Below are 27,420 nucleotides of genomic sequence, written 5' to 3'. Positions count from 1 at the left end.
AACCCGGGAGGCGGAGCTTGTAGTGAGCTGAGATCCGGCCACTGCACTCCAGCCTGGGCGGCAGAGCGAGACTCCATCTCAAAAAAAAAAAAAAAAAAAAGAGTCTAGCTTTCTTTTCCTGGAAAACTTTTGCTGAGTAGCCTCCCCTGGAGTAGATGTCTTTATAAGGGGATGCTCATTCTCCTCAAGATCTCTCATAACCACTCAGTTCCTAAATCTCAATATGCTTCACAGTACACAGCATCACCCAGAAGGAAAGGGCTTATAGACTCGGAAACCTGCAAGACCCTTGTTAATATCTAGTGGCAGAACCCTGGGAATATGTGTGCGGGTAGGTACCCATGGTGTGAGCTAAAGAACGCTGGGAAATATACAGCACATCTGGCTGCTTTCATGGATAGAGATGCACCTACTAGAGTTTCTGGACTGAATGTCAATGGGTTAGCTCATGAAGCTAGAAGTCTCTGACAGCTTACTTGGTTGGTTGACTGAAACCTGTAATGAGGTTGAAATGCCAGAACTTCCCTGGCATGATATGGAGGATGGAATCCAAAGGCTTAAGGGGATAGGAATGTAGTGGATTTATCATGTGTGAACTACATACCCAACCCCCTCAACTACATCTGAAAAGAACCAGAGACACTCCTTGCACTAAGACATTGAAAACTACATAAGTGAGGGGAGCGCTGCATCTCTGATAAAACTTTGTGGTTATTTTCCTTTGCAGACCAGTGAGACCACAGGAGATGTCATGACTGAGATGAGCTTCCTGGTTTCTTTGGAGATGGTGGGATACAGGAGGAGCAGAAAAAGTAGCAGCATTGAGTGCCAAAGACAAGATCGGTGCATTTACTATTAAAGGGATCAGGGGCATATTAATTAAAGTGCTTTGGCCCAAAGGAATCTCTGGTAGTAGCTAATTTATCCTGCAGTCCCTAGGAATGAAATCAGTGTGCAGCTTACTACAATACTGTATAATCTATATAACAACAACAACAACAACAACAAAACTGTAGGTCCGGTGGCCGTTACATCACCACAATGGAGAGTCACAGAATCACACCCAGTTCTAGGCCTAAAACAGTTTATTGACCCATAACTCTTTGATTGAAGGGAAGGCCCGATTTCCTTAAAAAATAACCCTGCAGTGCTGCCACAGGCATATGCCGTAAACCCTCCTCCAAGCCTTCACCAAAGAGGCCTGCTACCATTACTAGATGGGCAGTGCACAGGGGGAAAGGACATACTCAGATATTTCAGGGATTACTAAACACTAGCTCTGAACCAACACCAAGTTTCCCCACAAGTTGACTAAGAAAGAAAAAACACGAGCTCAATTTATAAATGGTTCTGCATGATACATTGGTACCAGCTGAATGAAAGTCTATGTCCACAGCTTACATTCGCAGTTAGGGGTGACCCCCAAAGAACAGCTTTTAAGGAAAATCCTCTCAGAGGGAAGAACTTTGGCAGTACATTTGGTGATTTACTTTGTCTGTAATCAGAAATGGCCAGAAATAAGAGTCTACACTATTACATGAGTCTAGATGGGTGATTGCTTATAGTTTATCTGAATGATCAGGGACTTGAATAGAAGATTATAAGATTGGTGACGAAGAACTTGAAGGAAGAGGATGTGATGGACCTCTCACATTGGGCACAGACCTCAATAATCAAATGAATACAATTATATGCTCTGTGGATGTCATTCAGCCTCCTTCCCAACCACCCCAAGGCTTGCCCAATGGGACCATGAACAAAGTGGCCATGAGGGCAAGGATGGAGACTAAATGTGGGCTTAGGAACATGGACTTCCCCTTATCAAGGCTGAACTGTCTGTTGCCACTGCTGAGTATCGAGTCTGCCAACACGGAGATAGACACTGAGCCCCTGACAGTCCCCCATTCCCAGGAGATGATGGGTGGGGAGCATCCATCCTCACTGGAATAGACATGTATCCTAGATAAGAATTTGCTCTCTGGCCGGGCGTGCTGGCTCACACCTGTAATCCCAGCACTTTGGGAGGCCAGGGCGGACGGGTCATGAGGTCAGGAGATGGAGACCATCCTGGCTAACACGGTGAAACCCCGTCTCTACTGAAAAATACAAAAAAATTAGCCAGGCGTGGTGGTGGGCGCCTGTAGTCGCAGCTACTTGGGAGGCTGAGGCAGGAGAATGGCGTGAACCCGGGAGGTGGAGCTTGCAGTGAGCCGAGATTGCCTGCTGCACTCCAGCCCGGGTGACAGAGCAAGACTCCGTCTCAAAAAAAAAAAAAAAAAAAAAAAAAAAGATTTTGCTTTCCCTGCCTATAATGTTTCTGACAATATCTTCATTAGTTGCCTCACGGAATGCCTTATTCACCATTATAGTTTTCCATACTGCATTGCTTCTGACAAAGGAAACCACTTCACAGCAAGGGAATAAAGCAATGGACTCATACTCATGGAATTAAGTAGTCTCACTCCATATTCCTCCAATCAGAATCAGCTCACCTAAAAGAAATGTGTAATGACTCACTGGAAGATTCAGTTATGGCATCAAACGAGAGATAACACCCTGAAAGCATTTCTGATTTACAGGATGAAGTAAGTATATGCTTTGAATCAGGGACCACTGGCAACCCTGTAACAGAATACACGGATTTGGTAATCAAGGAAGAGAAGTGAGAGTGACTCCTGGCTGGGTGCAGTGGCTCATGCCTGTAATCCCAGCACTTTGGGAGGCTGAGGCGGGCGGATTACGAGGTCAGGAGATCGAGACCATCCTGGCCAACACGGTGAAACCTGTCTCTACTAAAATATAAAAATAATTAGTCGGCCATGGTGGCACGCACCTGTAATCCCAGCTACTCAGGAGGCTGAGGCAGGGGAATTGCTTGAACCCGGGAGGCAGAGGTTGTAGTGAGCCGAGATCATGCCACTGCACTCCAGCCTAGGCAACAGAGCAAGAGTGCGTCTCAAAAAAAAAAAAAAAAAAAACAGTGAGAGTGACTCCTATCACTGTTATACCTAATAACTCACAGAATTAATGATCCCCATCCCAGTACCCCCGAGCTCTGCTAGTTTGGATATCTTAGTCCCCAAGGATGGAATGCTTTCACCTTATTGCATGTGGGGACATAATAATTATTCCATTTAATTGGGATACGAGACTGCCACTGGCTATTTTAGGTTCTGAACCAACCAGCAGAAAAAGAGGATACTCTACTGACTGGAGTGATTAATCCCAATTACCAAGGGAATACTGGGTTGCTGTTAAATAATGGGGGCAAGGAAGTCTATGTCTGAAACCCAGGGGGTTCATGGGGTGACTCCTAGTACTTCTATGCCCAAGAATAGAGTTTCATGAAACAATATGACAATCAATAAAAGGCAGGACTGCTGAGGACTCAGAACCTTCAGGAATGAAAGTTCAGGTCACCCCATCAGGTAAAGCTGCCCAGCCAGCTAAGGTTTTGGCTAAGTGAAAAAAATACAGAATGACACGTGGAGAAGGATGTCAGAGATCATCACTAGTTACAGAAATGCGGACTACAGCAGCTTTGGGGATTTTCCCTTTGTTCTTTTTTTAAAAGATAATTATATTACATTGAAACCATTTTCTTTCAAAAAAGAAAGGAAGAGGAGAGAAGGCAGGAAGGCAGGGAGTGAGGGGGCTTTGCTTGTTCTTTGTGTATATGTGTAGACACGTGTGTGTATATATATATATTTTTGATATTTAAAATATATTTTCCTTTTTTGTACTTTTAAGTTTTATTTTAAAAAATTGACAAATAATAATTGTACTTATTTATGGGGTACCTATTGACATTTCAATACACGTAGTGTATAGTAATCAGACCAGGTATTAGCATATCCATCATCTCAAACATTTATTGTTTTCTTGTGTTGGGAACATTCAGTATCCCTTTCTAGCTATTTGAAACTATATAATGTATTTTAAAATATATTTTCTTCATACCATCAAATATTCAGAGAGTTAAGTTTTCCTCCCTCTTGATTGTCTTTCTCTCTTTTTTATTTACTTTTATTATACTTTATGTTCTAGGGTACATGTGCACAACGTGCAGGTTACATATGTATACATGTGCCATGTTGGTGTGCTGCACCCATTAACTTGTCATTTACATTAGGTATATCTCCTAATGCTATCCCTCCCCCCTCCCCCACCCCACAACAGGCCCTGGTGTGTGATGTTCCCTTTCCTGTGTCCAGGTGATCTCATTGTTCAGTTCCCACCTATGAGTGAGAACACGCGGTGTTTGGTTTTCTGTTCTTGCGATAGTTTGCTGAGAATGATGGTTTCCAGCTGCATCCATGTCCCTACAAAGGACACGAACTCATCCTTTTTTATGGCTGCATAGTATTCCATGGTGTATATGTGCCACATTTTCTTAATCCAGTCTGTCACTGATGGACATCTGGGTGGGTTCCAAGTCTTTGCTCTTGTGAATAGTGCCGCAATAAACATACGTGTGCATGTGTCTTTATAGCAGCATGATTTATAATCCTTTAGGTATATACCCAGTAATGGGATGGCTGGGTCAAATGGTATTTCTAGTTCTAGATCCTTGAGGAATCGCCACACTGTCTTCCACAATGGTTGAACTAGTTTACAGTCCCACCAACAGTGTAAAAGTGTTCCTATTTCTCCACATCCTCTCCAGCACCTGTTGTTTCCTGACTTTTTAATGATTGCCATTCTAACTGGTGTGAGATGGTATCTCATTGTGGTTTTGATTTGCATTTCTCTGATGGCTAGTGATGATGAGCATTTTTTCATGTGTCTGTTGGCTGTATGCATGTCTTCTTTTGAGAAGTGTCTGTTCATTTCCTTTGCCCACTTTTTGATGGGGTTGTTTTTTTCTTGTAAGTCAAAAGAACAAAGCTGGAGGTATCACACTACCTGACTTCAAACTATACTACAAGGCTACAGTAACCAAAACAGCATGGTACTGGTACCAAAACAGAGATATAGACCAATGGAACAGAATAGAGCCCTCAGAAATAATACCACACATCTACAACCATCTGATCTTTGACAAACCTGACAAAAACAAGAAATGGGGAAAGAATTCCCTATTTAATAAATGGTGCTGGGAAAACTGGCTAGCCATAAGTAGAAAGCTGAAACTGGATCCCTTCCTTACTCCTTATACAAAAATTAATTCAAGACGGATTAGAGACTTAAATGTTAGACCTAAAACCATAAAAACCCTAGAAGAAAACCTAGGCAATACCATTCAGGACATAGGCATGGGCAAGGACTTCATGTCTAAAACACCAAAAGCAATGGCAACAAAAGCCAAAATTGACAAATGGGATCTAATTAAACTAAAGAGCTTCTGCACAGCAAAAGAAACTACTGTCAGAGTGAACAGGCAACCTACAGAATGGGAGAAAATTTTTGCAATCTACTCATCTGACAAAGGGCTAATATCCAGAACCGACACTTGTGTATATTAATCATTTCTCTCTGTTCTCTCCTTATTCCCCTTGTTATTTTATATACAAATTGTTAGAGGCTAACTTTATGATTTAGTCTTTAGGTAACAGAACATTCAGTGTACTGTAATGAAATCTGAGGAGAAATTAATAAAGCAGGCAATGGACACAGTGACTGTAGGGACTGCATCTCATTTTGGGCAAAGGGTGAGAACTTGTTCATTTGTATAAAGGGCAGCTGACCTTCATCATAGGTGAAAAAAGAGAACTGTTTCATTATTACATGGAAGTTCAAGTGTGTGTAGATGGTGTATATAGAAGCTGAGTAACCAAACAGATGAACTGTGCCAGTTAACAATTTATTGCCTCTCAGCACCAAATCCATCGTGTTTTGCGCTGCCTCGTGATTCTGGGGCTATGCCCTGTAAATACTTTTCCTCTGCCAGCTGGCACAGTGTTAACCTGTGTCAATACAGGGCACTGGAGGGACCGCTGCAAGGCACAATGGAGGAAGAGACCTGTTTCCTATGTGCTTTTCCTTCCTCCAGTGGCCATGGTGGCCAGCAGCATGCGAAAGCGCAGTGGTACTGACCCTCAAGTGGGTTTCACTGGTCACCAGCCAGAAGACTCTTGTGGGCCAGCTTCAGCCTCCCAGCACCCCAGCAAGTGGCTTCCTGCACACCAGCTCTGCCCCATGGCACACCTGAGATTGTCACTGGACCCCCAGCAGATGGCTTCTTGTAAACCAGTTCCAGCCTGTGACACCACCCAGTCAGCTGCAAATACACCTTCTCCAATAAGGGCTAACTTCCAGCCTGAGTGGGGCCCTCCTCCAAGTCTGTTCCTCCCTTAAGTGATCTCCCTCAGTGCTAGAGGTGGCAGCTGTTCCCTACGTTTGCTAGTCCTATATTCTTTACAGTCTTTTAAACATTAACTATCTTTTACTAGTTAATAATTTTAATATTGAAGTTTCCCTATTCAAATTACTGGTGTGGTTTCTGCCTCTGATTGATACAATCTACTGTTTTCATACTGAAGCATCTACTATATCATGGTATTATCCATTTGACAGAATATACAATTGACAAACTGTACACTTCTAAACTTAATTACAGCTACTCCTAGACCCATTAATTTGATAACATTTTAAGAAAATGACAAGATAAAGTTGTAATTCCTTGAATGAAAGAAGACAGTCATAAATCAAGTTCAACATACAAGATGATGTAAATACAAAAAATGATGGTTAACTATCATGACTATTACTAACTTCCAAGTTAAACCTGGCCATTAAGGAATCTCTCACCTTCAAAGAATTCAGGAAATCTCCTTCCCAAATACATTCTCTAATCCATGCTTTACTTTATGCTGTAAGATCATGGTACTCAGAACATGGCCTTGTGGTGAACACCAAAGGAGAATGTATGGGTGTGCTTGTGTATCTACACACAGGCTTGTGACTCCAAGTGCTCATGTTCTCAGGCATCAAAATTAGATGCACAGTCACCCTAAGAAACCAAAACGTAAAATATTTATATGTTACAGTTTTTACCTGCTGCCTTTCTAAATTGTTCCTCTACCACAAACTTACAACACACAGACAAAAATCTAGAAACAATTTCAAAAAATTAACAGGTCCATAAACTCCGTAGGTTAGGTCTTGCTCCCTGAACTAGATCCATTAATGTTAGTGACTAAATTCACATCTCATTCTTTCTGACACATCTATTTACAGTAGGACTTTTATCTTCTTAAATATAAACAATACAACAAACTAAGAAAATAACCTGACTTGACTGGAAGAAAATGGAATTACAAAGAGAAAAGAGATGAAACGTAATTAACCTTAAGGTCTACCAAATGACTGAATTTCTCTTTTTGTAAAATGATGGGAGCAATAGCAGCTGGCTCAGGTAGTATGCTTTCAGGTCCAGAATTTTCTAATACAACTGTATAAAGACCAGAAAACCCCTTGGGGGTAAATCTCCTGCCATATCAGAGATTTAGACACCATACTCACATCTTTCCATTTGCCATCCCCCTCAAGCATCTATCACCCCTTCCCATCTTCCTAACTTTGATGAATGATAGGCAGGAAAGAATGACATCATGAATTCATCACAAGTGAATCACATCATCTGACACAGGGAACGCCTATATATAACTTAGGAGGAAAAAGGAGAGTGTCTCTGTGCTAAGTGCCAGAAGTGATTAACAAAACTTTCTGTAGCTAAAAATGATTTTTATGCTTGCCTTATTCAGATGTATTTTCTAGATTAGTGCTCCTTTAGAGCATCCTCACATTTGTTCTATTCTATACTGTGTAATCTTGAAAATTTCTAATCAATTCTTTTTGTGCAATTAACAATAAAATGCAGTATAATTTTATTAGAAAAATGTAGGCCAGGCGTGGTGGCTCATGCCTGTAATTCCAACAATTTGGGAGGTCAAGGCAGGAAGATCACTTGGGCCCAGGAGTTCGAGACCAGCCTGGGCAACATAAGGAGACTCCATCTCTACAAATAAAAAATAAGTAAAATTAGCCAGGTGTGATGGTGCACATTTGTGGTCCCAGCTATTCAGGATGCTAAGGTAGCAAGAGCTCATGAACCCAGAAGGTTGAGGCTGCATTGAGCCGTGACTGTGCACTGCACTCCAGCCTAGGCAACGGAGTGAGATGGTGTCTCAAAAATAATAATAAATAAATGAGGAAGTTTAAAACTACATATCCCCACTTCAAAAAAGAAACTTCTGGCATTCTTAAGAGACTCACCTTAAACACTCCTCATTCTTTCAGATTTGCTTCACGGATAAAATTTAAGAATACCAATTCTTGTATTTATTTTATTGATTGCATTGTTAAATGCTACTTAAAATTATATACTACATGACATAAAATCATAAAATAATAGAACTGATCTTTACTATTTTAGAACTGATACCTCCAGATAAGCCTTGCCTTCACCATTGAAGTCCCCATCAATGAAATCCCTACTGCTGCCACTACTCAAGAACAATGATCCAGTTTGCTTCTTTTTCAAGGGAGCTAGGAATCTGGATTTTTTATGTAAAATCATATGATTTTTAAATGCTCAAATGAATTCACAATATTTACTGGGTAAGATAGATTATAGGCAAAGAAGGGAAGTGCAGGCATGCCATTTTGAAGGTTCTAAGCTTCTAGCAATAAGTAGCTGAAGGGAAGTGCAGCTGAAGGTCATCAAGGAGGTAACGGTTGAAAGAAGTCTGCAGTTGGCTTAGAGGTTATTAGGGTGGATAGCAAATTCATTTGATGATGGTCAGAGACAGGATGCAGACGGTAACCAAGGCAGGTGATAAAGACCGGCAAGGTGGGATTGTTTGCCAGATGAAGAAATGAGCCTGCAGCCAAAGCAATTTAAGTAGTCCTGTGGAAAAACAAAGACAGTGATGAGGGGCGGCAGCAAATGAAAAAATGAAACTAACGTTTCTGTGGCTAATGAACTGATTCAGTCAAAGATGACATACTCATTTCGATGTTGAAGTTGTATAAACTCAGCTTTAGGGAGCACAGGGAAATGCTGGCCAAAGGACACAAGATTTTGGTTAGGAGGAGTAAGTTCAAGAGATCTATTGTATGTCATGGTGATACAGTTTGTAACAATATATTGTATACTTGAAAATTGCTAAGAGAGTACATTGTAAGTGTTCTCACCAACAGATCTATCATAAGTATGTCAGATAATGCATATGTTAAATTGCTTGATTTAGTCATTCCAAACATCATGTTGTACGGCATGAATGTATACCATTTTACTTGTCAATTCAAAATATATAATAGGCCAGGCACAGTGGCTCACACCTGTAATTCCAGCTCTTTGGGATGCTGAGATGGGAGGATTGCTTGAGCTCAGGAGTTTGAGACTGGCCTGGGAAACATGGCAAAACCCTTTCCCTACAAAATTTTTTTTTTTAAATTAGACTCTCTCTCCTGCTCTGCCCTGGTAAGACATGCTTGCTTCGCCTTCACCTTGTGCCATGACTGCAAGTTTCCTGAAGCCTCCCAGCCATGCTTCCGGTTAAGCCTGTGGAACTGGGCCAAAATTAATACTAATAAAAGGCAAAGCACAGACCAAAGCTAAGAATCCTCACAGAGTCCACTGCACCCCCCACCACCTCCACCAGAGCAGGCGCTGGTATCCACAGCTGAGAGACCTACAGGCAGTTCACATCACAGGACTCTGTGTGTCCTGGAGCCTGGTAGACATGCTGGGTGGCTAGACCCAGAAGAAACACAACAATCACTGCAGTTCGGCTCCCAGGAAGCCACATCCATAGGAAAAGGGGGAGAGTACTAGATCAAGAGAACACCCCATGGGACAAAATAATCTGAACAACAGCCTTCAGCCCAAGACCTTCCCTCTGACAGAGCCTACCCAAGTGACAAGGAACCAGAAACCCAACTCTGGTAATATGACAAAACAAGGCTCTTCAATACCCCCTCAAAAAATCACACTAGTTCACCAGCAATACACCCAAACCAAAAAAGAAATCCGTTATTTACCTGAAAAAGAATTAAGGACGTTAGTTATTAAGCTAATCAGGGAGGAACCAGAGAAAGGCGATGCCCAATGCAAGGAAATCCAAAATATGATACAAGAAGTGAAGGGATAAATATTTAAGGAAATCGATAACTTAAAGAAAAAAAATAATTAAAAATTCAGGAAATTTTGGACACACTTTTAGAAATGTCAAATGCTCTAGAAAGTCTCAGCGATAGAATCAAACAAGTAGAAGACAGAAATTCAGAGCTCGAAGACAAGGTCTTCCAATTAACCCAATCCAACAAAGGCAAAGACAAAAGAATAAGAAAATATGAAGAAAGCCTCCAAGAAGTCTGGGATTATGTTGAATGACCAAACCTTAGAATAATCGGTGTTCCTGAGGAAGAAGAGAATTCTAAAAGCTTGGAAAACATATTTGGGAGAATAATCGAGGAAAACTTCCTTCACCTGGCTAGAGACCTAGACATCCAAATACAGGAATCACAAAGAACATATGGGAAGCTCACTGCAAGAAGATCTTTGCCTAGGCGCACTGTCATCAGGTTATCCAAAGTTAAGACGAAGGAAAGAATCTTAAGAACTGTGAGACAGAAGCACTACGTAACCTATAAAGGAATACCTATCAGATTAACAGAAGATTTCTCAGGAGAAACCCTACAACCTAGAAGAAGAGACTGGAGCCCCCTATCTTCAGCCTTCTCAAACAAAACAATTACCAGCCAAGAATTTTGTCTCCAGTGAAGCTAAGCATCATATATGAAGGAAAGATACAATCTTTTTCAGACAAACAAATTCTAAGAGAATTTGCCATTACCAAGCCACCACTACAAGAACTGCTAAAAGGAGCTCTAAATCTTGAAACAAATCCTAGAAACACATCAAGACAGAACCTCTTTAAAGCATAAATCACACAGGACCTATAAAACAAAAATACAAATTAAAAAGCAAAAACAAAAAAACCAAAGTACACAGGCAACAAAGGGCATGATGAATGCAATAGTACCTCACACTTCAATACTAACATTGAATGAATGTAAATGGCCTAAATGCTCCACTTAAAAGATAAAGAATGCAGAATGGCTAAGAACTCACCAGCCAACCATCTGCTGTCTTCAGAAGACTCACCTAGCCCATAAGGACTCACAGAAAGTAAAGGTGTGGAAAAAGGCATTTCATGTAAACGGACACCAAAAGCAAGCAGGGGTAGCTATTCTTGTATCAGACAGAACAAACTTTAAAGCAACAGCAGTTAAAACAGACAAAGAGGGACATTAGATAATGGTAAAAGGCCTTGTCCAACAGGAAAATATCACAATTCTAAACATATATGCACCTAACACTGGAGCACCCAAATTTATAAAGCAAATACTAATAGACCAAAGAAATGAGACAGACAGAAACACAATAATAATGGGGGACTTCAATACTCCACTGACAGCACTAGAGAGGTCATCAAGACAGAAAGTCAACAAAGAAACAATGGATTTACACTATAACTCAGAATAAATGGAATTAACAGATATATACAGAATATTTCATCCAACAGCCCTCCAAAATACACATTCTATTCAACAGTGCATGGAACTTTCTCCAAAATAGACCATATGATAGGTCATAAAACCAACCTCAATAAATTTAAGAAAACTGAAATTATATCAAGCACTCTCTCAGACCACAGCGGAATAAAACTAGAAATCAATTCCAAAAAGGACTTTCAAAACCATGCAAATACATGGAAATTAAATAAGCTGCTCCTGAATGAGCACTGGGTCAAAAATGAAATCAAGATGGAAATTTAAAAGTTTTTCAAACTGAATGACAATAATGACACAACCTACCAAAACCTTTGGAATACAGCAAAGGCAGTGCTAAGAGGAAAGTTCATAGCCCTAAATGCCTACATCAAAAAGACTGAAAGAGCACAAACTGACATTCTAAGGTCACACCTCAAGGAACTAGAGAAGCAAGAACAAACCAAACCCAAACCTAGCAGAAGAAAGGAAATAACCAAGATCAGAGCAGAACTACATGAAATTGAAACAAACAAACAAAAAAATACAAAAGATAAATGAAACAAAAAGCTGGTCCTTTGAAAAGGTAAATAAAATTGATAGACCATTGGCAAGATTAACCAAGCAAAGAAGAGAAAAAAATCCAAATAACCCCACTAAGAAACAAAACAGGAGATACTACAACTGACACCACTGAAATACAAAAGATCATTCAAGGCTACTATGAACACCTTTATGCACATAAACTAGAAAGAGACGGATAAATTCCTGGAAAAATACAACCCTCCTAGCTTAAATCAGGAATAATTAGATACCCTGAACAGACCAATAACTAGCAGAGAGACTGAAATGGTAATTTTTAAATTACCAACAAAAAAACATCCAGGACCAGATGGATTCACAGCAGAATTGTACCAGACATTCAAAGAAGAACTGGTACCAATCCTTTTGACCACTATTCCACAAGACAGAGAAACAAGGAACCCTCCTTAATTCATTCTATGAAGCCAGCATCACCCTAATACCAAAACCAGGAAAAAATATAACCAAATAAGAAAACTACAGACTGAGATCCTTGATGAACACAGATGCTAAACTCCTTAACGAAATAATTGCTAACCAAATCCAACAACGTATCAAAAAGATAATCCACCATGATCAAGTGAGTTTCACAACAGGGATGTAGGAATGGTTTAACATACACAAGTCAATAAATGTGATACACCATATAAACAAAATTAAAGAAAAAAGTCACATGATCATTTCAATAGATGCAGAAAAAGCATTCAACAAAATTCAGCATCCCTTTATGATTAAAACTCTCAGCAAAATCAGCATACAAGGGACATACCTTAATGTAATAAAAGCCATCTATGACAAAACCACAGCCAACATAATACTGAATGGGGAAAAGTGGAAAGCATTCCCTCTGAGAACTGGAAAAAGACAAGAATACCCACTCTTGACACTCCTCTTCAAAATAGTACTGGAAGTCCTAGCCAGATCAATCAGACAAGAGAAAGAAATAAAGGGCATCCAAATCGGTGAAGAGGAAGTCAAACTGTCACTGCTGACTATATGACTGTTTACTACCTTGAAAACCCTAAGGACTCCTCCAGAAAGCTCCTAGAACTGACAAAAGATTCAGCAAAGTTTCCGGATACAAGATTAATATACACAAATCAATAGCTCTTCTATACACCAACAGCGACCAAGCAGAGAATCAAATCAAGAACTCAACCTCTTTTACAATAGCTGCAAATAGAATAAAATACTTAGGAATATACCTAACGAAGAAGTCAAAAGACCTCTACAAGGAAAACTACAAAACACTGCCAAAAGAAGTCATCGATGACACAAACAAATGGAAACACATCTCATGCTCACGGATGGGTAGAATCAGTATTGTGAAAATGACCATAATGCCAAAAGCAATCTACAAATTCAATGCAATCCCCATCAAAATACAACCATTATTCTTCACAGAATTAGAAAAAACAATTCTAAAATTCACATGAAACCAAAAAAGAGCATGCATAGCCAAAGCAAGACTAAGCAGAAAGAATAAATCTGGAGGCATCACACTACCTGATTTCAAACTATACTATAAAGCTATAGTCACCAAAACAGCATGATACTGGTCCAAAAATAGGCACATAGACCAATGGAACAGAATAGAGGACCCAGAAATAAATCTAAATACTTACAGCCAACTGATCTTCGACAAAGCAAACAAAAACATAAAGTGGGGAAAGGACACCTTTTTCAACAAACGGAGATGGGATAATTGGCTAGCCACATGTAGGAGAATGAAACTGGATCCTCATCTCTCACCTTATACAAAAATCAACTCAAGATGGATTAAGGACTTAAACCTAAGACCTGAAACTATAAAAATTCTAGACAGTAACACTGGAAAAACACTTCTAGACATTGGCTTAGGCAAGGATTTCATGACCAAGAATCCAAAAGCAAATGCAATAAAAACAAAGATAAATAGTTGGGACTTAATTAAACTAAAGAACTTTTGTACGGCAAAAGGAACAGTCAGCAGAGTAAACAGACAACCCACAGAATGGGAGAAAATCTTCACAATCTATACATCTGACAAAGGACTAATATCCAGAGTCTACAACAAACTCAAATCAATAACAAAAAAATAACCCTATCAAAAAGTGGGCTAAGGACATGAATAGACAATTATCAAAAGAAGATATACAAATGGCCAACAAACATATGAAAAAATGCTCAACATCACTAACTACCAGGGAAATGCAAATCAAAACCACCGTGTGATACCGCCTCACTCCTGCAAGAATGGCCATAATCAAAAAATAAAAAAACAGTAGATGTTGGCGTGGATGCAGTGATCAGGGAACACTTCTACACTGCTGATAGGAATGTAAACTAGTACAGCCACTGTGGAAAACAGTGTGGAAACTCCTTAAAGAACTAAAAGTAGAACTACCATTTGATCCATCAATCCCATTACTGGGTATCTACCCAAAGGAAAATAAGTCATTATTTGAAAAAGATACCTACGCATGCATGTTTATAGCAGCATTGGGTCAAAAACAATTGCAAAATCATGGAACCAACCCAAATGCCCATCAATCAATGAGTGGATAAAGAAACTGTGGTGTATATATATGATGGAATACTACACAGCCATAAAAAGGAATGAATTAACAGCATTTGCAGTGACCTGGATGAGAATAGAGACTATTATTCTAAGTGAAGTAACTCAGGAATGGAAAACCAAACATCATATATTCTCACTGATATGTGGGAGCTAAGTTATGAGGATGCAGAGGCATAAGAATGATACAATGGACTTTGGGGACTTGGGGGAAAGAGTGGGAGGGGGCAAGGGATAGAAGACTACAAATACGATGCAGTCTATACTGCTCTGGTGACAGCTGCACCAAAATCTCACAAATCACCACTAAAGAACTTGCTCTTATAACCAAATACCACCTGTACCCCAATAACTTATGGAAAAAATAAAAATATAAATATAAAAAATAAATTTTTTAAAAAAATTTAGCTGGGTGTGGTGGCATGTGCCTGTAGTCCCAGCTGCTCAGGAAGCTAAGGTGGAAGGAACATCTGAGCCCAGGAGGTTGGGGCTGCAGTGAGCCATGATCGCACCACTGCACTCCAGCCTGGGTGACAAAGCGAGACCCTGCCTCAAAAAAAAAAAAAAAAAAATATATATATATATATATATATATATATATATATTTATATGTATAACATGTATTATATATATTTTATCTATTATGTATATATTAAAAGTTGTATTAAAACAACTGTTTCTTTTTAAAGTTAAAAATATAATTTTACTTATTTCCTACTTATTACTAACTTGACTTAATAATATCTTAAAAGGAAGAAGATCATTAAACATTCCTTTGGGGGAGACAAATACATCACGTCCCATCCCCCAACTAGGTTGCCTAATCTACTAGGAAGGATGAGAAAGACATTTACTGCAGTAAATGGGAACCCACACTGAAATAAGGTTTTCATTTTTAAAAAAATTACAAGCCCTAAAGTACGTTTCTGGAAACATATCATATTAGCATTTTATGACTGTAGACAATTCAGCTATGTGAACTGAAAGAATTGTACAAATGGGCTCAACAAGAAAAGGAGAAATTTAGGAAAAGTTTTTGTTTGTAGACACAAATAGCGCGCCCTTCTACTTGGCTCCAGTGCCCTTCCACAGAGCAGAGAAGGTCACCATACACTCTCTTTTCTAAACTCTCTGAATGAAAGAGTTAATGGGGAATCTATCTCCCTCTCTCTGCAGACCCTGCTAAGATAAACAGGTGTGAAATACTTCTCTCTTTATACACAGTTCTTAAAAAGGAAAATTTCTTCTTACTCAACTTGACAAATGTCTGTGGGTAGACATTCCAGAGCCTTTATGGGTTTACTAAAACAAACAGAAAAAAAACCCTACCATAATAAAAGGAAAGACATATTTCAAATACCACCCAAGTATTGGTTTCATGTACTGGTGACAAGTACTGGTTTTCACCTACAGAGCAAATACAGTTTTCTCCCCTTTATAATTACCAGATATGGAGAGAGCTATAAACAAAGGCAAAACCCTAAAGCATTATTGCTTAGTAACCAAAAGTTTTATTTGTATTCTTAAAGAATACTAAAGGAAGGTGCCTAGTGCCCAGATAAATTCAAGTTACATTTAACTTAAAATGTCTGCAGTAATTCTTCAGCTACCAATTATGACCTGGAGAAACTCTGAAGTAGAATTCATGTTTACTTATACCACATATCTGCTGAGCTTCATGATAGCAAATAAACTGGGAGAAAGAAAAACGTAAGTAAGGAGATTAAAATTCTGGGCCATCAATGACATTCTAGGAGAGTTGAAGCAGAAAATATCAAAAGCATATGAGTGTACTTTCAAGGTACTTTGCATGATTGAAAACTCAACAGAGGGGTGAATTGCCAATCTGTACAAAACAGACCAATTATAAAGATGTTTTTACTGTCTCTGTCCCACAAGTAAGATTCCATGCCTTTGGTTAGTTTTGTTGTTTTGTTCTGATTATAAGAATAGAATGTGCTCACTGTTGCTGATTTGCATTGCCATACACAACTCTTAATACGTATGCACATACACTTTTCCAATTATTTGCTTACAACAAATTCCTAAAAGTGAGGATGATAGGTCAAAGGCATTTCATTTCAAAACTTGTCAATCTTTCAAACTGTCTTCTGGAAGGCTTACCATTTTAGACTTCCACCAAGAAAGTGTTATGCCCATCATCCCATTCCCTCACCAGCTATAAGTGTTTCAGTCCTTCTCATTTCTACCAATCTTATACATGGAAAAAGACCTCCAAATTGTTCTATGATGCAATCACAATGATCTAATATAACAATGATTCCTAAGTGAGAGATTTCAATTTCCAGAGGACAAGAATGTGTGTAGTTAAAAAGATATTTTTAAAAATCCCAGTTTATAACACAAAATAAAGTAAGTAAATGACAAAACATTGTTGTCTGGTGAGAAAAATTTTTTAAAAAGGATGAGAAACCACCATAGAGAACAAACATTTTAAAAGTTTGGGAAACATTACACTCTAGGATGATGTAAATAGCTAGTTATCTATAAGTCTTAAAAAGCAAGTTATGCTGAAATAGTGCGAACAAGCCACAGGGGAGTGGAGAAATCTCAAATATGTTCTGACTGTCTGCTGCTGAAATCACAGCACTAACTGCCACAGGTACACGCACTGAGAGCTGAGTAGCAGCCAGGCATGGTGCTGGGTGTACTTACCCAGATTACCTCATGTGGTCCTCACAATAGCCTTATGAAGTGAACTCTATTATTATCTGTGTTTTATAAAAGAGGAAACGAAGGCTTGGTGCAGTCACTTTCCCATAAATCTAATAAGCAGTGGAGACAGCATCCAAATCTACACCTGTCTCACGCTAAAGCCCAGGCTCTTAAACACGAAGCCATATTGCTTCCTAGGAATTTATGCCTCCATTTGCAGCCCAAGGCAGAAGACGTTATTTAAAACACACATTTTATTTTAAAACATGTAAACAGGCCAGGCATGGTGGCTCACACCTGTAATACCAGCACATTGGGAGCCCAAGGCGGGCATTTCACCTGAGGTCAGTTCGAGAACAACCTGGTCAACACAGGGAAACCCTGTCTCTACAAAAACACAAAAATTAGCCAGGCTTGGTGGTCCTTGTCTGTAGTTGCAGCTACTCAGGAGGCTGAGGAACAAGGATGGTTTGAGCCTGGGAGGCAGAGGCTGCAGTGTACCAAGATCTGTACTCCAGCCTGGGTGACAGAGCCAGACCCTGTCTCAAACAAAAACAAAAACAAAAACAAAAGCAAACACAAACAAACAAAAAAACCAACCAACCAAACAAAAAACATATAAATGAAAACCCATTCTACAGTTTTCATGAATATTTTCACTGCCATCTTTGTCAATAGATTGATTTCCCATTAAGGACATGCTGGCAAGAAGTTTTTACTGGTTTTAGGTTTCCCAGTTTCTCAATAATTATCTTGTCCTCAGACATTTATCTGCACAGAGTCACTGACTAATTCCAGATTACACAAATCGCCCTACCAGAAGTTAAGGTGAGTCTGTGGAAAATCCCTTCTGTCATTAAACAGATTTTCACAGGAAATATGCTCCTCTCCAGGTCCAACTCCTGAGGCCAGAGGAGGCCTAAGGCTACCCTTCCTCCCCTGGCAGCCAGGTCATGACCACCCACCCTGAATACTCCAGGACTAGGCTCTGAGTGCCCTTATCCCTGTACAGGTCAGCACAGGACAACCGGCTCCTGCTGCCCCCTCACCTCTCATGCCAGTTCCTACAGGACTGCATGTATTCTAGCTGGACCCTCCTCCCATCTCTCCTCAACTCCTGAAACGCTTGCACAAAGCCCCTCTATCCTGAACCTCTTCTCTAAACCTTCCCTTGCCTCCTCTGTCTGGAGCCTGGCCCTCCCCGGCAGCCCTTGCAATAGCTGCTGTTCTGTCTCTTGGCCCTTTCTCTGCAGAGCCTGGTGAGGAGCCCCTCATTAGCACCTCCAGACAGTACTCTTTCCTACCACCTCCCAAGAGTTGAATCTTCTGTCATGAGATTGCATCATTCATGAACCTTCATTGTTGCCATCATGTACAAATCCCTAGTTCACTCCCCTATTTCTAATTCTGGACTCTCTGTTCTGTTCCACTAGTCTGTCTATACACAAATACCACACTATCTTGACTACTGTAGCTTTATGGTAAGGAATTAAATAAGTTTGTAGTACAAGTTCTCCATCATTACTCTCCGTTTTCATTTTTCATTACTCCAGGTCCTCTTTACTGCCATATGTTTACAATCTGCTTATCAATTTCTACAAAAAAATTTTAAAAACTGGCTGTGTTATGATTTGGGATTATATTGAATCTTCAAATCAATTTTGGGGGAACTGATATCTGAATAAAAATATTCCAACCCATAAATGTAGGATATATTTCCTTTTTAAATGTATTCACTAATTTCTCACAGCAATGTCAATGTCTTATAGTTTTCAGTGTAAAGATCTTACACAGACTTTTGTTAAATTTATCCTTCAGCATTTCATTTTTCTATAAATAGAACTCTGTTTTAAAAATTATAGTACATAACATAAAACTTACCAATTAAACCATTTTAAGCGCATAATTCAGGGGCGTTAATCACATTCACAATGTTGTGCAACTCTCATCATTATTTATTACCAGAATGTTTCCATCATCTCAAATAAAAATTCTATACCTATCAAACAATAATTCCCCACTCTCCCTCTCCCAGCCCCTGGTAATCTCTATTCTACTTTTTGTCTCTGAATATTGCCTATTCTAGGTACCTCATATAAGTGGTATTGTACAATATTGGTCCTTTTGTGTTAGGCCTATTTTTACTTAGCATACATTTTCAAGATTCATCAATGTTGTAGCATAGATCAGAACTGTATTCCTTCTTAAGGTTGAATAATAAATATTGTTTATCTGTTCATCTGTTGATGGACATTTAGGTTGCTTCCAAGTATTTCATATTTTTATTGCACTGTAAATGGTATTTAGATGGCAGATTCTAATTGTTCGCTGTTTGTATCAAAAAAGAACTCGACCTGCTCACAAACCTGTTCCTCTCTTGATTTCCCTTACCCTACGCACACCCTTCCATATCCTCAGTGCAAAACCTCTGAGACGTCCTTGATTATTTTCACAGCCTATGTCCAATCAGTGAGCAAATCTGGTTAACTCGACCCCAAATTCAACCACTTCTCACTGCCTCCACTGCAACCTTCCTGGCCCGAGACACAAGCATCTCTCACTGAGATTACTGCAATACAGCTATAACTGGTCCCCTGTCTCTGTCCTATGTAGTCTCTTTTCAACAGAGTTTCCAGAGTGGCCATGTGAAAATGTAAATCAAATCATTTCGTATCATTACTCAAAAGCATTCAACTGCTCACCATTTCCTTCCAATTTAGGTCGGAAGCTCTTATAATTGCCTGCATGGTCCAAGACCATTTGGCCTCATTGCCTCTCTGGCCTAACCTCCTGTTTCTCCTCCCTCACGCACTCCACTGCAGCTACCATGGCCGCCTTACTATTTCTCCAACACATCACGCATGCTCCCACCTGCCATGGGCCTGTCTCTGGAATGTTTTATCCCACATGCATGGTTCCCTCCCTTAATTCAAGTTTTTACTCAATGTCACCTTCTCAGTGAGGCCTACCCTGACCAACTCATTGAAATTTGAACCCTAGCCCCTCTGGCACTCCAGATCTCCCTTACTCTGCCCTATTTTCCCCTTATATTAATTAAAATAAACTTTTAATTCTGGAATAATTCTAGGTTCACAGAAAGGTTGCAAAGATGGTACAGACAGTTCCTCTCGCCTTGTTTCCCCTCATGTTAACATGCTGCATCACCAGGGTATATTTGTCAAAGCTAAGAAGCCAACACTGCCACATGACTATGAACTCAACTCCAGGCTTTATTGACATTTCACTATTTTTTCCACCAACATCTTTTTTTTTCTGTTCTAGAATCCAATTCGGGATACCACATTGTGTACAATCATCACATCTCCTTATCTCTCATGGTCTGTGACAGTTTCTCAGCCTTTCCTTGTTTCCCAAAACCTCAAAGACTTGAGGAGCACTGGGGCCAGGTATTTTGTAGACTGTCTATCAGCTTTGGTTTGCCTGATATTTTCCTCATGACTAGACTGGGGTTATGAGTTTAGGGGAAGAAAACCTCCGGGGTAAAATGCTTTTCTCACCATATCATATGTGGGATACACGTTATCAACCTGACTAATCACTAGTGGTGTTAGCCCTCATCACTTGGTTAAGGAGGCGTCTGTCAGGTTAGCCTACTGTAAAGTTACTAAGTATTCCTGTTCTATACTTGAATCTTTGGAAATGAATCACTAAATTCAGCCTCTAGCCCTGGCAGGTATAGGTCTTATATTTTCTTATGTGTTGACATACCATTTATTTTCTTATTCCCCACATTTCAAGGTAAACTCTAAAAAACATGAATCCTTGTATCTTTTATTTACCAATGTAGTTCCAGTATCTAGAGTAGTACCTAGCGTGTAATAAATACTCAATATTTGTTGGATGGCTGAATTACAGAAAAGAAAGTTACTTCAGAATCTGTTCAGGTCACAGTTTCCTAGGGTCAAGTATGCACCTCCCCACCTAGAAAAATATGTGTTCAGGAAGCAAATCAGGTATGTTTTGTACTTCAAGGTATTATCCACATGTAAAGTTACCTCTTTCAGTGGTATCTGCAGTTTTATTGGGAAACAGCCTTAAAGAATAAAGTTACAAGATAAGATTTGAGGTGTTAGCAGTAGGCTTGAATTTATGTAAAGTGCTTAGAATAGTAGCTGTAAATAACAGCAACTAAAGAAACATTAATTTTCTTCTATTTCCTCACCTTACATTTAGGTGAGAGCAATTTCGGAGATACAGAGGGCCTTCCTGGAACTTCAAAACATGCTTATTTTATCTGCTAATAATCTTAAATCCTTTTTGAAACAAGTCCAGAGTATAACTTTTTAACACTCTATACTCCCAAGTCCATTTAATATTAATTAATTTGATCTCTTCTTAAAATCTGCTCTTGGTCTGATCAACACTCGAGGTCAGTATATCCAGAATCAGGATTTCCCACAGAGCCTCACTGGTCTGAGAGAGGTGTCCTGGCCTTACTACAATCCCCAGGCTTCTTTGCACAGAAGGTTTTTCCCATGGAAGAATGCAAGCCACACTTAGAGGCCTAGGCTTTACTGTGTAGTTAAAAAGACATCCTGAGGTTTTAGGGAGAAAAAGTCCCTCACTTTCACAACTTTAAAGATTTGTTCAGCAGCGGATGCTCACTAAACTTTGCATTATATTTTAAAATACCCACCAAGTGATTGAAATAAAAATGAGTATATATTTCTTTTTCTTTCCTTTTTTTTTCTTTTTTTGAGATGGAGTTTTGCTCTTGCTGTCCAGGCTAGATTGCAACGGTGCGATCTCGGCTCACTGCAACCTCTAATTCCTGGTTTCAAGCGATTCTCCTCCCTCAGCCTCCCGAGTATCTGGGATTACAGGCACCAGCTAATTTTTGTATTTTTAGTAGAGATGGGATTTCAACATGTTGGCCAGGCTGGTCTCGAACTCCTGACCTCAGGTGATCTGCCCGCCTATGAGTATATGTTTCTTAAGGCAGATTCTATGTTCCAATAATGGAAGCAATTCAGTTTCCCACTAAAGGAAGCACTGCTCGGCATGTTTTTAAAATGCCGTGAGATCAGCTGATTTTGTACATTACTTGCTGAATACGATCTCTGGAAAGCAGGGCTGCCATACAGTCTCCTCCCTCTTTAACAAACATTTTCATACTTACCAGTGCTGCTTCTCTAATGCAACGAATTCTGCCAAGCATTATTTTCCTGAAGAACAGTATCAGGGATAAGAGTAATATTTTCAAGTCATTAAAATTCTGGCAGTCTCATTTCATTTAGGACACCTTAATTTTTCTCAGGTCATGAATCAGTGAACATCTGATATTAGCAGGGCTAAGAAAAAGCATCTTAGATTCCTTTTGGGAAATATGTTCAAAAACAAACCAGATAAGAACCATGGCCAGGAAAATATCCTTTCTAGCTGCTATAGAACAGAACCCTTCATTCAAAGACAAAGTAATTTACTAAGAACTCAAAAAATCAGCCAAACACGGAGAAGAAAAGGCTATAAAGTAGGCTAGGAATGGCAAGCTTTATTCTTTTCTGAAGATTCAGCAGTAGTGAAACCTTTCTGTAAATCTTACAAAGAAGAGAAAGTTGAGACGTGATCATTATGTTTATTATTCTGTTCACTTACATCCTATCCATTATTGATTGCTTATTGTGGACCAGGTACTGTGTAGAGTCCAGAAAGTGCAAAGATCAGTAAGGTACAGATGCCATCCTCTAGAAGCTGATACATGGAAGAAGGTAAGATTTGTTGTATACAGCCCCGGAGGCAGGGACCAGGATCAATGGCTGGAAGTTACATTATAAAGGACTTTCTAAGAAACTGTTCCAAACTAGAGCAGCCTGCATCTCATATGTCATCGGTGGCAGTGTTCAAACAGAAACTGGACGTCCTAATCGGGAGTACGAGTCAAGCATCAGTGAAAAAAAATTGATAACATGGCCTCTATTTTTGGGTAATTTCATGTCAGTGACTTCCTGTCTCCACTACAGAACAGAGAAGAAAATTCTAGGTACTTTTAAAATATTCAAGTGAGATAATTCTATTTTTGAAGACTAAGAGACAGTCATACCAATTTTGAAACTATCTGAAATACTTATGGGCTGCTTTTTCCCGCCTCCAATTTTTCCATTTCTCAATTCTCTATATTAGGCTTTGAGTTTCTCAGGAATTGAATTCATGCTGTATACTATTTTTCTTCTAACAGCAAGAGCCGAGCTTTGTATAACATCAGCTACTCAGGCTATAACATTTTTACTGAAATACATTAATTGGTTTTACTTCAGCATAACATTTTGAGCATGGCTATAGAACAAATATTAACTAACTGAAATGTTTATTGCTCAATAAGCTGAGATCAATAAGACTTTAATGAAAAGGTGAAATAACAGTTGCAATGTTTCTCATAAGGCAAACCGAAAATAACCTCCACATACAGTTAAATATGTAATCTAACAAAGCTTTGAAAGGATTTTTTAAATTTTAAAAGACTAAGAAGCAAAAATGAGAAAGATTAGGGGCTTTGGCTTGCAAATAAAACATTTTTATGGTCATACTAATCATCTAAAAAAAATCAGTTGTGTTTTCTTAGTGTAACTACATTTCACATAACATAGTAAGAACATTAGTTATAATTCAGGTAATTTTCTAAACTCCTCTTGGTCCCAGGAGAAGCCTTTCTGGTGGCTCTTCCTCACTGACCTCTCTCCTAAGGTTTGAGTTATCTTCAGACATATCAGTAAAACATGTTACTCATTTAATACATTTATTTGTTCAACATGTGTCCAATTTCCTCTGCTGCCTTTATAGCAGTTCACCTTGGAGTGTCTTAGATTACAAGCTCCCAGTAACAGAAATGTCTGGTAGAAAAGAGCAGAGTGATGGATGGCTGTTCAATATACACTTCTGGATGATGACTATGTTAATTATCAAATAAAACGATCCATTATTTTAAATTGCTTACTCTCTAATTCAAAATGATGATTTATATACATAGCACAATGTTAAAGCACTGCACAGTGACATGTTTAAAATTCCTTAAGCAGAAATGGCATGCCTGTCTAAAAGGCACAAAAGCAAGGGCATTTATAAAAACCAGACATCAGGAACCCTAGAGCAAGGGCAATACCTAAGAGTTTGTTACTATGTAGGTGAATGCAAGTATGTTACTGTACTTACAGTGACACGGTAAAGACACACCAGTTCTACCCTCTTCACAGCTCAAAGCAGAGTAAATGAAAATGTAGGTATGTCAATATGAGATACCTTTCCTAGATGAACAAGAATGAGAGGGATGTCCACTGCGACACAATACCAGGTAACAAGGAACAAATACTTCAATGTTCACTAGGAGCAAAGCACAATGGCAGGTGTTGTGTGGCTGGCAAGGAAGACCCACGTGAACGATGCTGTTTATATTAGGCAGGCTGCTTAATTTCCCTGAGCCTTAGTTTCCATCGAATGCAGATTATAATCGTATAAAGTGACTGTGAAGAAGAAGAGGGCAATGGTATAAAGCCCTTCACCAAATTCAGGCTCACAGCGGTAGCCGTACGTGGTAGAGTGATCATGACCTGTTTGGTGACAGCGTCAGCTACAAAGACAGTCCTGCCCTCAGAGAGCTCACGACAGGACATCAAACACACCACACATGTACTTGCCTGTGGTATTCACACCGAGCCTTGCCAGGTTGTCTTTGCTGCTAACTGTATTTGTGGCATCTGATCCCTTCTCAGCATGAGGCCTAGATATCAACTAATTAACATTTTCACAAAAGATGACATCTAGCTGCTCTTCTGACTGTGGGGTACAGTTGTAAAGATGCGAGTGATAGTTAACAGTTATCCAAGTCTTCCTATGAGTCAAGCACTCTTCTACATACATTTCACATGCACGATCTCACTCAGTCCTCTCGATAAGTCTATGATGTGGGTACTATTATTAGCCCTGCTTTTCAGATGAGAAGACATAGCATGTTCACATGAAAAATTCAGTGACAATTTCTCACTGGAATGCAGAGTCACAGGCAGTTTTAACCATCGGTCAAATTAGTACTATGGGTATTACGTGGTATAAATTCAGAAAAGAAAAAGAAAATATGCTTGTATGACTGAGAATGCTTCATAGAGAAGGAAATAATTATAGCTGAAGAATGGGTAGGATCTGCCCAGACAGGGAAGACAAAGGTATTACAAGTGAAGGAAAGAATGTGAACAAGGCTACAGAAATTTAAAAAGTAATACAGAAGAACAGTTGGACAGGAGTGGAGAGATTGTGTCAGAAAATTTAAAAAGACAAAATAAAACAGCTGAGTGAGAGGGCTTGCACCTGTAATCTCAGCCACTTGGGAGACTGAGCTGGGAGGATGGCTTGAGCCCAGGAGTTTGAGGCTAGAGTGAGCTCACTATACTCCAGCCTGGGGGACAGAGGGAGACCCTGTCTCAAAAAAAAACAAAAAACAAAAAACAAAAACAAACAAACAAACAAAAAACAACAGAAGGAAGGAGGGAGGGAGGGAGGGAAGGAAAAAAAGGCTGGAAAGTCAGATTAGTACCAGTGTGAGAAGGGGCTGGAATTTGACAGTATTTGCCTGAGGTTTCGTGTACATTTGCCATTCCTAAGTCAGCCTTTGGTTCATTATGTGCATAGGTGGTCATCTACATGGGTGAAGTTAAGAGCCTAAAGGCCTCTAAGAGCGAAAACCTCTCCGCCACCTTTTGACAAGGTACCCAAAATTCCAAACTAAAGTTATGCTGTCTATATTTAGAATATGATTGACTAGGTACAATATAAGTAGTGGTTCTCAAACTCTAGTGGACATCAGAAACAACTAGAAAGCTGGTTAAAACACAGATTGCTGGGCGCTACCTCCCAGTTTCTGACTCATTTGGCATGGGGTGAGGCCCAAGAATTTGTATTTCTAACAAATTCCCAGGTGATGCTTAATGCTGCTGGTCCAGGGACCACACTTGGAGAACCACTGACCTAAAAGGATAAAATCCAGAATGAGTAAATTCTAACTGTGGAGAGAAAAATTTTATATGAGATTATTTATTTTAATAACTCACAAAGGGACTCCTGAGTGAAGGGGAAGAGACTAGGCATGTGGAGATGCTATAACAAATATTCTTCAGCCATAAATGGGTACATTTGAAAGTACAGGTTGAGTATCTCTTTCCCAAAATGCCTGGGACCAGAAGTATTTGGATTTTATCAGATTTTGGAATATTTGCATATATACAATGAGATATCTTGGGGATGGGACCCAAGGCTAAACATGAAATCATTTATGTTTCATCTATGTCTTATACCTGGAGGTAATTTTATACAATACTTTAAATAATGCTGGGCATGAAACAAAGTTTTGACTGCGACCTGTCACGTGAGGTCAGGTGTGAAATTTTCCACTTGTGGTGTCACATCTACTCTCAAAAAGTTTGAGATTTTGGAGCCTTTTGAATTTCAGATTTTCAGATTAGGGATGCTCAACTTGTACCAACTTAAAACATTAGCTCTGGTATAGTTAAGAAAGCTCTCTCCATGCTTAAAAATACCAGTGGCCACTCTTGAGCACCACTTTGGACAAGTTATTACAGAAACTATGCCAGAACTCAATAGCAGTTGTCAAATATCTAAGATACTTAATTTTTATTTGTATTGGTCCTATCAATACACTTAAATATTGAGAGGATTTACAAGGAAAGTAAATGTGGCATTATTCTTGTTATTGTGTTTGGGGCAGGGGGAAATATTTAAAATAGCACTTACAATTAAAACAAATGTAAAGAATTTATTAATAAAAAGCAATAGAACTGCATAGAAAAGAAGCATCTCCTTCCCATGAGCTAATAAAGTGATAACATTTAGCCTTCCATAAATCACTAAACAATACCATATTAACTGAGTATAATAAAAGCTTTTTATTTTTTGCTCTTGGTTCTCTGTCAATTTCAACATTACACTTCCTATTTCAAACAGATATTTTCCCCTTTATATAAAAATTATTGATAGTTCCTGTTATTATAACCAGTTTGACACACTGATCTTCTCTCCTTATCTATAAATATTTATAATGTGGAATACATTTGAAACTTGAATTTATCTGGCTTCCAACATTT

The 27,420-nt window shown here is 39.2% G+C and overlaps 1 protein-coding gene across 3 annotated transcripts in view; it reads right to left on the bottom strand.

The window, feature by feature from the left end:
• The window catches only part of MAP3K20 (mitogen-activated protein kinase kinase kinase 20), a 193,391-nt gene that overhangs the window by 143,847 nt on the left and 22,124 nt on the right, over positions 1–27,420 (bottom strand). The window lies entirely within an intron of this gene.

Source organism: Theropithecus gelada, chromosome 12 (genome assembly GCF_003255815.1).
Source record: "Theropithecus gelada isolate Dixy chromosome 12, Tgel_1.0, whole genome shotgun sequence".
NCBI lineage: Eukaryota > Metazoa > Chordata > Mammalia > Primates > Cercopithecidae > Theropithecus > Theropithecus gelada.
The sequence above is the reverse complement of the archived record's forward strand: the minus strand, read 5'-3'. Positions and strand labels throughout refer to the sequence as shown.